The following is a 12291-nucleotide window of genomic DNA, read 5'->3' on the forward strand; positions in this document are numbered from 1 at the left end:
CAATGGGGTTCCTGGGATGTCACAATGGGTCCCCAGTGACAAAGGGGGTCCCCAGGATGTCTCAATGGGCCCTGAGAACAATGGGAGGTCCCCATGGTGTCACAAAGGGTCCCCAGTGACAAGGGAGGTCCCCACGGTGCCACGATGGGTCCTGGGGACAAGGAGGTCCCCAGGATGCCACAATGGGCCCTGGGGACAATGGGGGGTCCTGGGACGTCACAATGGGCCCCAGTGACAAAGGGGGTCCCCAGGATGTCACAATGGGCCCTGGGGACAATCTGGGGTCCTGGGACGTCACAATGGGCCCTGGGGACAAGGAGGGATCCCCAGGATGTCACAATGGGACCTGGGGACAAGGGGGTCCCCAGGACTCACAGTGGGCTCTGGGGACAATGGAGGTTCCCCAGGATGCTCACAATAGGCCCTGAGGACAAGGGGTGGTCCCCATGGTGTCACAATGGGTCCCCAGTGACAAGGGGGGTCCCCAAGTGTCACAATGGGCCCTGGGGACAATGGGGGTCCCGGGACGGAATAATAGGCCCTGGGAACAAAGGGGGGGTCCCACAGTGTCACAATGGGCCCTGGGGACAAAGCGGGTCCCCACGGTGTTACAATGGTCCAGGGGGAAAAAGGGGGATGCCCAGGATGTCACAATGGGCCCTGAGGACAAGGGGGGCTCCCCAGGGTGTCGGAATGGGTCCCCAGTGACAAGGAGGGTCCCCATGGTGTCACGATGGGTCCTGGGGACAAGGGGGTCCCCAGGATGTAAGAATGAACCCTGGGGACAATGGGGGGTCCTGGGACGTCACAATGGGCCCTGGAGACAAAGGGGGTCCCCAGATTGTCACAATGGGCCCTGGGGACAATGTGGGGTCCTGGGACGTCACAATGGGCCCCAGTGACAAAGGGGGTCCCCAGGATGTCACAATGGGCCCTGGGGACAATCTGGGGTCCTGGGACGTCACAATGGGCCCTGGGGACAAGGAGGGATCCCCAGGATGTCACAATGGGCCCTGGGGACAATGGGGGGTCCTGGGACGTCACAATGGGCCCTGGGGACAAGAGGGGGTCCCCAGGATGTCACAATGGGCCCTGGCGACAAAGAGGGGTCCCCTGAATGTCACAATGGGCCCTGGGGACAAGGGGGTGCCGAGGATGTCACAATGGGCCCTGGGGACAAGGGGGGGTCCGCAGGATGTCACAATGGGCACTGGGGACAAAGGGGAGGTCCCCATGGTGTCACAATGGGCCCAAGTGACAAGGAGGGTCCCCACGGTGCCACGATGGGTCCTGGGGACAAGGGGGTCCCCCAGATGTCACAATGGGCCCTGGGGACAATGGGGTTGCCCAGGATGTCACAATGGACCCTGGGGACAAAGGGGGATCCCCAGGATGTCACAATGGGCCCTGGGGACCAGGGGGGTCCTGCGATGTCACAATGGGCCCTGGGGAGAAAGGGGGTCCCCTGGATGTCACAATGGGCTCTGGGGACAAGGAGTGTCCCCAGGATGTCACAATGGGCCCTGGGGACAAGGAGGGATCCCCAGGATGTCACAATGGGCCCCAGTGACAAGGGGGGGTCCCCAGGATGTCACAATGGGCCCTGAGGACAAAGAGGGGTCCCCTGAATGTCACAATGGGCCCTGGGGACAAGGGCGTGCCGAGGATGTCACAATGGGCCCTGGGGACAATGGGGGGTCCTGGAATGTCACAATGGGCACTGGGGACTATGGGGGTCCCCAGGATGTCACAATGGGCCTTGGGGACAATAGGAGGTTCTGGGATGTCACAATGGGCCCTGGGGACAATGGGGGGTGCCCAGGATGTGAAAATGAGTCCTGAGGACATGGGGGGGTCCCCATGGTGTCACAATGGGTCCCCAGTGACAAGGAGGGGTCCCCATGGTGTCACAATAGGCCCTTGGGACAATGGGGTCCCCTGAATGTCACAATGGGCCCTGGGAACAAAAGTGGTTGCCATGGTGCCACAAGGGGCCCTGGGGTCAAAGGCGGTCCCCATGGTGCTAAAATGGGCCCTGGGAGCAAGGGGGTGGCCAGGATGTCACAATGGGTCCTGGGGACAATGGGGGGTGCCCAGGATGTCACAATGGACCCTGAGGACATGGGGGGGTCCCCATGGTGCCACAATGGGCCCTGGGGACTAATGAGGTCCCCACTATGTCACAATGCGTCCTGGAGAAAAAGGGGGGTCCCCAGGATGTTACAATCTGCTCTTGGCACAATGGGGTTCCTGGGATGTCACAATGGGCCCTGGGGACAATGGGGGTCCCCACGGTGCCACGATGGGTCCTGGGGACAAGGGCGTCCCCCTAGATGTCACAATGGGCCCTGGGGACAATGGGGTTGCCCAGGATGTCACAATGGACCCTGGGGACAAAGGGGGGTGGGCAGGATGTCACAATGGGCACTGGGGACAAAGGGGGGGTCCCCATGGTGTCACAATGGGTCCCCAGTGACAAGGAGGGTTCCCCATGGTGTCACAATAGGCCCTGGGGACAAAGTGGGGTCCTAGAATGTCACAATGAGCCCTGGGGACAAAGGGGGGTCCTGGGATGTCACAATGGGCCCTGGGGACAAGAGGGGATTCCTAGGATGTCACAATGGGCCCTGGGGACTAATGTGGTCCCCACGGTGTCACAATATGTCCTGGAGACAAAGAGGGGTCCCCAGGATGTCACAATGGGCCCTTGGGACAATGGGGTTCCTGGGATGTCACAATGGGTCCCCAGTGACAAAGGGGGTCCCCAGGATGTCTCAATGGGCCCTGAGAACAATGGGAGGTCCCCATGGTGTCACAAAGGGTCCCCAGTGACAAGGGAGGTCCCCACGGTGCCACGATGGGTCCTGGGGACAAGGAGGTCCCCAGGATGCCACAATGGGCCCTGGGGACAATGGGGGGTCCTGGGACGTCACAATGGGCCCCAGTGACAAAGGGGGTCCCCAGGATGTCACAATGGGCCCTGGGGACAATCTGGGGTCCTGGGACGTCACAATGGGCCCTGGGGACAAGGAGGGATCCCCAGGATGTCACAATGGGACCTGGGGACAAGGGGGTCCCCAGGACTCACAGTGGGCTCTGGGGACAATGGAGGTTCCCCAGGATGCTCACAATAGGCCCTGAGGACAAGGGGTGGTCCCCATGGTGTCACAATGGGTCCCCAGTGACAAGGGGGGTCCCCAAGTGTCACAATGGGCCCTGGGGACAATGGGGGTCCCGGGACGGAATAATAGGCCCTGGGAACAAAGGGGGGGTCCCACAGTGTCACAATGGGCCCTGGGGACAAAGCGGGTCCCCACGGTGTTACAATGGTCCAGGGGGAAAAAGGGGGATGCCCAGGATGTCACAATGGGCCCTGAGGACAAGGGGGTTCCCCAGGGTGTCGGAATGGGTCCCCAGTGACAAGGAGGGTCCCCATGGTGTCACGATGGGTCCTGGGGACAAGGGGGTCCCCAGGATGTAAGAATGAACCCTGGGGACAATGGGGGGTACTAGGACGTCACAATGGGCCCTGGAGACAAAGGGGGTCCCCAGATTGTCACAATGGGCCCTGGGGACAATGTGGGGTCCTGGGACGTCACAATGGGCCCCAGTGACAAAGGGGGTCCCCAGGATGTCACAATGGGCCCTGGGGACAATCTGGGGTCCTGGGACGTCACAATGGGCCCTGGGGACAAGGAGGGATCCCCAGGATGTCACAATGGGCCCTGGGGACAATGGGGGGTCCTGGGACGTCACAATGGGCCCTGGGGACAAGAGGGGGTCCCCAGGATGTCACAATGGGCCCTGGCGACAAAGAGGGGTCCCCTGAATGTCACAATGGGCCCTGGGGACAAGGGGGTGCCGAGGATGTCACAATGGGCCCTGGGGACAAGGGGGGGTCCCCAGGATGTCACAATGGGCCCTGGGTACAAAGAGGGGTCTCTAAAGTGTCACAATGGGCCCTGGGGACACAGAGGGGCCCTAGGACGTCACAATCAGCCCTGGGGACAAGGGGGAGGTCCCCTGAAAGTCACAATGAGCCCTGGGAACAGAGGGGGTCCCCAGGACGTCACAATGGGCCCTAGGAACAATGGGGGTCCCTTGAAGGTCACAATGGGCCCTGGGGACAATGGTGGGTGTCCTGAATGTCAAAATGGGCCCTGGGGACAAAGGGGGGGTCCGCAGGATGTCACAATGGGCACTGGGGACAAAGGGGGAGTCCCCATGGTGTCACAATGGGCCCAAGTGACAAGGAGGGCACCCACGGTGCCACGATGGGTCCTGGGGACAAGGTGGTCCCCCAGATGTCACATTGGGCCCTGGGGACATTGGGGTTGCCCAGGATGTCACAATGGGCCCTGGGGACAATGGTGGGTCCCCTGAATGTCAAAATGGGCCCTGGGGACAAAGGGGGGTAGCAGGATGTCACAATGGGTACTGGGGACAAAGGGGGCGTCCCCATGGTGTCACAATGGGCCCTGGGGACAAAGGGGGATCCCCAGGATGTCACAATGGGCCCTGGGGACAATGGGAGTCCCCAAGGTGTCAGAACGAGCCCTGGGGACAAAGTGGAATCCTGGGATGTCACAATGGCCCCCAGTGACAAAGGGGTTCCCCATGGTGCCACAATGGGCCCTGGGCACAAAGGGGGTCCCCAGGATTTCACAATAGCACTGGGGACAAAGGGGGGTCATGGGATGTCACAATGGGCCCTGGGGACAAGGGAGGTCCCCATGGTGTCACAATAAGCCCTGGGGACAAAGTGGGGTCCTGGGATGTCACAATGGGCCCCAGTGACAAAGGGGGTCCCCATGGTGCCACAATGGGCCGTGGGGACAAAAGGGGTCCCCAGGATGTCACAATGGGCCCTGGGGACCAGGGGGGGTCCTGCGATGTCACAATGGGCCCTGGGGACAAAGGGGGTCCCCTGGATGTCACAATGGGCTCTGGGGACAAGGGTGGCACCCACGGTGTCACAATGGGCCCTGGGAACAAGGCGGGGTGCCCATAGTGTCACAATGGGTCCTGGGGACAAGTGGGGTCCCCAGGATGTCACAATGGGCCCTGAGGACAATGTGGGGTCCTGGGATGTCACAATGGGCCCCAGTGACAAAGGGGGTGCCCTGAATGTCACAATGGGTCCTGAAGACAATGGGGGGTCCTGGGACGTCACAATGGGCCCTGGGGACAAGGAGGGATCCCCAGGATGTCACAATGGGCCCTGGGGACAAGGGGGGGTCCCCAGGATGTCACAATGTGCCCTGGGTACAAAGAGGCGTCCCCTGAATGTCGCAATGGGCCCTGGGGACAAGGGGGGGTCCTGGGATGTCACAATGGGCCCTGGGGCCAAACAGGGATCCCCAGGATGTCACAATGGGCCCTGGGGACAATGGGGGGTCCTGGGACGTCACAATGGGCCCCAGTAATAAGGGGGTATCCCCAGGATGTCATAATGGGCCCTGGGGACCAGGGGGGTCCTTCGATGTCACAATGGGCCCTGGGGACAAAGGGGGTCCCCTGGATGTCACAATGGGCCCTGGGGACAAAGGGGGGTCCTGGGATGTCTCAATGAGCCCTGCGGACAAGGGTGGTACCCACGGTGTCACAATGGGCCCTGGGAACAAGGGGGGGACCCCATAGTGTCACAATGGGTCCTGGGGACAATGTGGGGTCCTGGGATGTCACAATGGGCCCCAGTGACAAAGGGGCCCTCTGAATGTCACAATGGGTCCTGGGGAAAATGGGGGGTCCTGGGACGTCACAATGGGCCCTGGGGACAAGGAGGGATCCCCAGGATGTCACAATGGGCCCTGGGGACAAAGAGGCGTCCCCGGAATGTCACAATGGGCCCTGGGGACAAAGAGGAGTCCCCTGAATGTCACAATGGACCCTGGGGACAATGGGGGATCCTGGGACGTCACAATGGGCCCCAGTGACAAGGGGGGGTCCCCAGGATGTCACAATGTGCCCTGGGGACAAAGAGGCGTCCCCGGAATGTCACAATGGGCCCTGGGGACAAGGGGGTGCCCTGAATGTTGCAATGGGCCCTGGGGACAATGGGGAGTCCTAAGACGTCACAATGGGCCCTGGGGACAAGGAGGGATCCTGGGACGTCACAATGGGCCCCAGTGACAAGGGGGGGTCCCCAGGATGTCACAATGGGCCCTGGGGACAAAGAGGGGTCCCCTGAATGTCACAATGGGCCCTGGGGACAAGGGGGTGCAGTGGATGTTACAATGGGCCCTGGGGACAATTGGGGGTGTCCAGGATGTGAGAATGAGTCCTGAGGACAAGGGGGGGTCCCCATGGTGTCACAATGGGTCCCCAGTGACAAGGAGGGGTCCCCATGGTGTCACAATAGGCCCTGGGGACAAAGTGGGGTCCAAGAATGTCACAATGGGCCCTGGGGACAAAAGGGGTTGCCATGGTGCCACAATGGGCCCTGGGGTCAAAGGGGGGTCCTGGGATGTCACAATGGGCCCTGGGGACAAAGGGGGTGTCCCCATGGTGCCACAACGGGCCCTGGGAGCAAGGGGGTGGCCAGGATGTCACAATGGGTCCTGGGGAAAATGGGGGGTGCCCAGGATGTCACAATGGACCCTGAGGACAAGCGGGGGTCTCCATGGTGTCACAATGGGCCCCAGTGACAAAGGGGGTCCCCTGAATGTCACAATAGGTCCTGGGGACAATGGGGGGTCCTGGGACGTCACAATGGGCCCTGGGGACAAGGAGGGATCCCCAGGATGTCAGAATGGGCCCTGGGGACAATGGGGGGTCCTGGGACGTCACAATGGGCCCTGGGAAGAAGGGGGGGTCCCCAGGATGTCACAATGGGCCCTGGGGACAAGGGGGTGCCGAGGATGTCACAATGGGCTCTGGGGACAATGGGGGGTCCTGGGCTGTCACAATGGACCCTGAGGACAAGGGGGGTCCCCAGGATGTCACAATGGGCCCTGGGGACAAAGGGGGTCCCCACGGTATCAGAATGGGCCCTGGGGACAAGGGGGGTCCCCTGAATGTCACAATGGGCCCTGGGGACAATGGGGGGTCCTGGGATGTCACAATGAGCCCTGCAGACAAGGGTGGTACCCACAGTGTCACAATGGGCCCTGGGCACAAGGGGGGGTCCCCATAGTGTCACAATGGACCCTGGGGACAAGGGGGTGCCGAGGATGTCACAATGGGCCCTGGGGACAATGGGGGGTCCTGGGACCGCACAATGGGCCCTGAGGACAATGGTGGGTCCCCTGAATGTCAAAATGGGCCCTGGGGACAAAGGGGGGTCCGCAGGATGTCACAATGGGCACTGGGGACAAAGGGGGGGTCCCCAGGATGTCACAATGGGCCCTGGGGACAATGTGGGGTCCTGGGATTTCACAATGGGCCCCAGTGACAAAGGGGGTCCCCTGAATGTCACAATGGGTCCTGGGGACAATGGGGGGTCCTGGGACGTCACAATGGGCCCTGGGGACAAGGGGGGGTCCCCAGGATGTCACAATGGGCCCTGGGGACAAAGAGGGGTCCCCTGAATGTCACAATGGGCCCTGGGGACAGGGGGGTGCAGTGGATGTCACAATGGGCCCTGGGGACAATGGGGGGTCCTAAGACGTCACAATGAACCCTGGGGACAACGGGGGGTCCTGGGACGTCACAATGGGCCCCAGTGACAAGGGGCGGTCCCCAGGATGTCACAATGGGCCCTGGGGACAAAGAGGAGTCCCCTGAATGTCACAATGGGCCCTGGGGACAATGGGGGTCCCCAGGATGTCACAATGGGCCCTGGGGACAATAGGAGGTTCTGGGATGTCACAATGGGCCCTTGGGGTTTAGAAGTCAGGTCTAAGAGTGCAGCGTTTGGGGTGCAGGGGCTTGGGGGGAAATTTAAGGTTGCAGAGTGTGGGGTGCACAGGACTGGGGCACAGGATTTGGGGGTGCGGGGTTTCAGGGTTCAGGATTTGGAGGTGTGGAGTTTTGGGGTGCAGGGGTTGGGAGTGCAGGGTGGTGGGGGTGAGAGATTTGGGTGCAGGATTTGGGGGTGCAGAGTCTTGGGAGGCAAGGATCCGGGGCTGCAGGATTTGGGGGTTCAGTGTTTAGGGCAGCACAATCTTGGGGTGCAGGGGTTTGCAGTGAAAGGTTTGGTAGGCAGGATTTGGGGTGCAGGATTCTGGGGTGCTGGGTTTGGGGTACAGGATTTGGTGTTGCAGGGATGGGGTTGAAGGGCTTGGGTTGCCAGGCCTTTGAGGTGCAGGATTTGGAGGTGCAGGGTTTGGGAGGGAATTCTTTGGGGTACAGGGTTTGGGGGCAGGTTTAGGGGTGGAGGATATAGGACGGAAAGATTTGGGAATGCAGGGTTTGGGGTGCAGGTTTCGGGGTTCAGGAAGGTAGGGAGGGCAGGATTAGGGGGTGCAAGGTTTCAGTTGTAGGGTTTAGGGGTGCAGAGTTTGGTAGGGCCGAATTTGGGGGTGCAGGATCTGGGGTGCAGGGTTTGGGAAGACAGGATCGGGGGTGGAGGATTTGGGGATGCAGGATTGAGGGGCAGGGTTTTGGTGCAGGGCTTGGGGTCAGGATCTGGGGTGCAGGTTTGGGAAGAGTATTTTGGGGTGCAGGATTTTGGGTGCCGTGTCTGCGGGGCAGGTTTGGGGTGATCACTGCTGATCCGCACACACTCTCTCTCTCTGTCCCCATTGTCCCCAATGCCCCCTTACCTGTCTCACCTCCCTCTCCAGCTCCGCTCCCACCCCCCCAATCCCCCTCAGCGGGGCCAGCCCGGGGTGCAGCTGCTGCAACGGCTCCTCCTCTGCATTCATTAACAATTAACACCCTCAGCAGCGCTAATTAACACCCCCCCCACCCCCCCGTATCCCCGCTGCCCCCTAATTACCCCCTAATTCGCGCTAATCACCCCTAATTCCCCCTCATTACTCACCCAGCAGCCCCTCGATGTCCGCAGCCGCCATCTTGCCCCGCCGGGAGGGCCACAAACCACCTCAAAATTGACCCAAAATAGCGCTTTTTCAACCCAAAACCCTCCCGCTGAGGCTCCCCGAGCTGTGTCCCCAAAGCCCCCGCTGTTGTCACCTCGGGAAAAGCGCGAAAAAAGCGGCCCCGGGGGTCCCCGCGCTTCGCTTCGCGCTCTGAGGGAAAGCGCGGGAAAACGAGCGGAGACGGAAAGAGCCGAGCGCAGCCGAATGGGCCCGAGCGGAGCCGAATGGGCCCGAGCGGAACCGAACGGCGCCCGAGCGGAGCCGAACGGCGCCCGAGCGGAGCCGAGCGGCGCCCGAGCGGAGCCGAGCGGCGCCCGAGTCCCGGCCGGGGCCGAACGCACCCGAAGGGACCCGAAGTCTTCCCGAAGGGGTCCGAGTGGAGCCGAACGCACCCGAACGCACCCGAAGGGGCCGAACGCACCCGAAGGGACCCGAAGTCTTCCCGAAGGGGTCCGAGTGGAGCCGAACGCACCCGAAGGGACCCGAACCCACCCGAAGGGGCCCGAGTGGAGCCGAACAAACCCGAAGGGACCCGAACCCACCCGAAGGGACCCGAACCCACCCGAAGGGACCCGAACGCACCCGAAGGGAGCCGAACGCACCCGAAGGGAGCCGAACGCACCCGAAGGGACCCGAACGCACCCGAAGGGGTCCGAGTGGAGCCGAACGCACCCGAAGGGACCCGAACGCACCCGAAGGGACCCGAAGTCTCCCCGAAGGGGCCCGAACCCACCCGAAGGGGCCCGAAGTCTCCCCGAAGGGACCCGAAGTCTCCCCGAAGGGACCCGAAGTCTCCCCGAAGGGACCCGAACCCACCCGAAAGTGCCCCAAAAGGCGCCAAACTCCCAAATCCCCCCCTTTTTACCCCAAAACCCGTGTTCCGCTCCCCCCCCGGCCCCTCCTCTTCCTCCCCCCGCCCCCTTTCTTCCCCTTTTCCCGCCTCACGATCGTTTCCCGCCGCGGCGGTGGCTGCGAGCGAGGCCACGCCCCCTTCCTCAGGCGGCGGCCAATGGGAAGCGGGGGGGGTGCGTGGCCACGCCCACTGTGCGTGGCGTGCGCGGAGGCGGCTCCGAGAGGAGCCGAAGATACACGAAGGGAGCCGAAGATACACGAAGGGAGCCGAAGGGACCCGAGGGGACCCGAAGGGACCCGAACGCACCCGAAGGGACCCGAACGCACCCGAAGGGACCCGAACGCACCCGAAGGGACCCGAGTGGGGCCCGAACGTACCCGAGGGGACCCGAAGGCACCCGAAGGCACCCAAAGGGACCCGAACGCACCCGAAGGGACCCGAACGCACCCGAAGGGACCCGAGTGGGACCCGAACACACCCGAAGGGACCCGAAGGGACCCGAGTGGGGCCCGCACTCACCCGAAGGGACCCGAAGGGACCCGAACACACTTAGGGGGCTCCATGAGTCACTTATGGGTCACTATGGGGCACTCCTGGGTCCCTAAGGGGGAAATTATGGGGGTCTATGGGGAGTTCAGGAGGGACCCAGGAGTACCCCAAGGGACCCAGGAGTGCCCCAAAGGACCCAGGAGTTCAGGAGGGACCCAGGAGTGCCCCAAAGGACCCAGGAGTTCAGGAGGGACCCAGGAGTGCCCCAAAGGACCCAGGAGTACCCAAATGTGTTGTGTTTTGTTTTTTCTCTCTTGTTTATGTCCTCTTTTACCTGAAATGGGACAATGGGGGCAATGGGGGGCAATGGGGTCAATGGGGGGCAATGGGGTCAGTGGGGGGCAATGGGGTCAGTGGGGGGCAATGGGGGACAATGGGGGACAATGGGGGCAGTGGGTACAATGGGGGCAATGGGGGGCAATGGGGGCAATGGGGGGCAATGGGGGGCAATGGGGGGCAATGGGGGGCAATGGGGGCAGTGGGGGGCAATGGGACAATGGGGGGCAATGGGGTCAATGGGGGCAATGGGAGTCAATGCGGTCAATGGGGGCAATGGGAGTCAATGGGGGGCAATGGGGATCAATGGGTCAACGGGGTCAATGGGGGTCAATGGGGGTCAATGGGTCAATGGGGGCAATGGGGGCAATGGGGATCAATGGGGGGCAATGGGGGGCAATGGGGATCAATGGTGATCAATGGGGGGCAATGGGGGTCAATGGGGGGTCAATGAAGTCAATGACTCAATGGGGGTCAATGGGGATCAATGGGTCAATGGGGTCAGTGGGGTCAATGGGAGTCAATGGGGTCAATGGGGGTCAATGGGGTCAATGGGGATCAATGGGTCAATGGGAGTCAATGGGGTCAATGGGTCAATGGGGTCAATGGGGATCAATGGGTCAATGGGGTCAATGGGTCAATAGGGATCAATGGGGGGCAATGGGGATCAATGGGTCAATGGGGTCAATGGGGTCAATGGGTCAATGGGGGTCAATCGGTCAATGGGGATCAATGGGGGTCAATGGGGTCAGTCAATGGGGTCAATGGGGTCAATGGGAGTCAATGGGGTCAATGGGTCCCAGGGTCGCATTCCCGCTGTCCCTGTCCCCGCTGTCCCAGGGCTCAGTGCTCACTCCTCATTGGTTCCTGGCCTTTTGCATTCATTAATATTCGGTTAATTATTCGTTAAGGTTTTCTTGCCATAGTTGAGCCCAGCAGGAACCCCCGGGGTCCTAAAACCCTCCCTCTCTATGGGTCCCTATGGGGCTCTATGGGTCCCTATGGAGCTCTATGGGTCCCTATGGGTCCCTATGGAGCTCTCTAGGTCCCTATGGGGTTCCATGGGGCTCTGTGGTTTCCTATGGGCCTCTATGGGGCTCTATGGGTCCCTATGGGTCCCTATGGGTCCCTATGGGTCTTAATGGGTCTCTATGGGGCTCCTTGGGTCTCTATGGGTCCCTATGGGTCTCTATGGGTCTCTACGGGTCCCTATGGGTCTCTATGGGTCTCTACAGGCTCTATGGGTCCCTATGGGGCTCCTTGATGCTCTATGGGTCTCTATGGAACCCCCAGGGTCCTAAAACCCTCCCTCTCTATGGGTCCCTTTGGGTCTCTATGGGTCCCTATGGGTCTCTATGGGGTTCCATGGGGCTCTGTGGCTCCCTATGGGCCTCTATGGTCTCTATGGGTCCCTATGGGGTCCTACGGAGCTCTATGGGTCCCTATGGGTCTCTACAGGCTCTACGGTCCCTATGGGTCTCTATGGGGTTCCATGGGGCTCTGTGGCTCCCTATGGGCCTCTATGGTCTCTATGGGTCCCTATGGGGTCCTACGGAGCTCTATGGGTCCCTATGGGTCTCTACAGGCTCTACGGTCCCTATGGGTCTCTATGGGGTTCCATGGGGCTCT

The 12291-nt window shown here is 61.7% G+C and overlaps 1 long non-coding RNA gene across 1 annotated transcript in view; it reads right to left on the reverse strand.

Moving 5' to 3' along the window:
• Window positions 1–9981, reverse strand: part of LOC139826887 (uncharacterized) — a 52525-nt gene extending 42544 nt beyond the window's left edge. The window contains exons 1-2 of the long non-coding RNA XR_011736994.1: window positions 9930–9981; window positions 8927–8986 (exon numbers count right to left, since the gene is read on the reverse strand). This is a non-coding gene — a long non-coding RNA (uncharacterized lncRNA). The remainder of the gene's footprint in view (window positions 1–8926; window positions 8987–9929) is intronic.
• Between the last annotated feature and the right edge of the window lie 2310 nt (window positions 9982–12291).

The sequence above is a fragment of the Patagioenas fasciata genome, unplaced genomic scaffold (assembly GCF_037038585.1).
Source record: "Patagioenas fasciata isolate bPatFas1 unplaced genomic scaffold, bPatFas1.hap1 Unplaced_58, whole genome shotgun sequence".
Classification (NCBI taxonomy): domain Eukaryota; kingdom Metazoa; phylum Chordata; class Aves; order Columbiformes; family Columbidae; genus Patagioenas; species Patagioenas fasciata.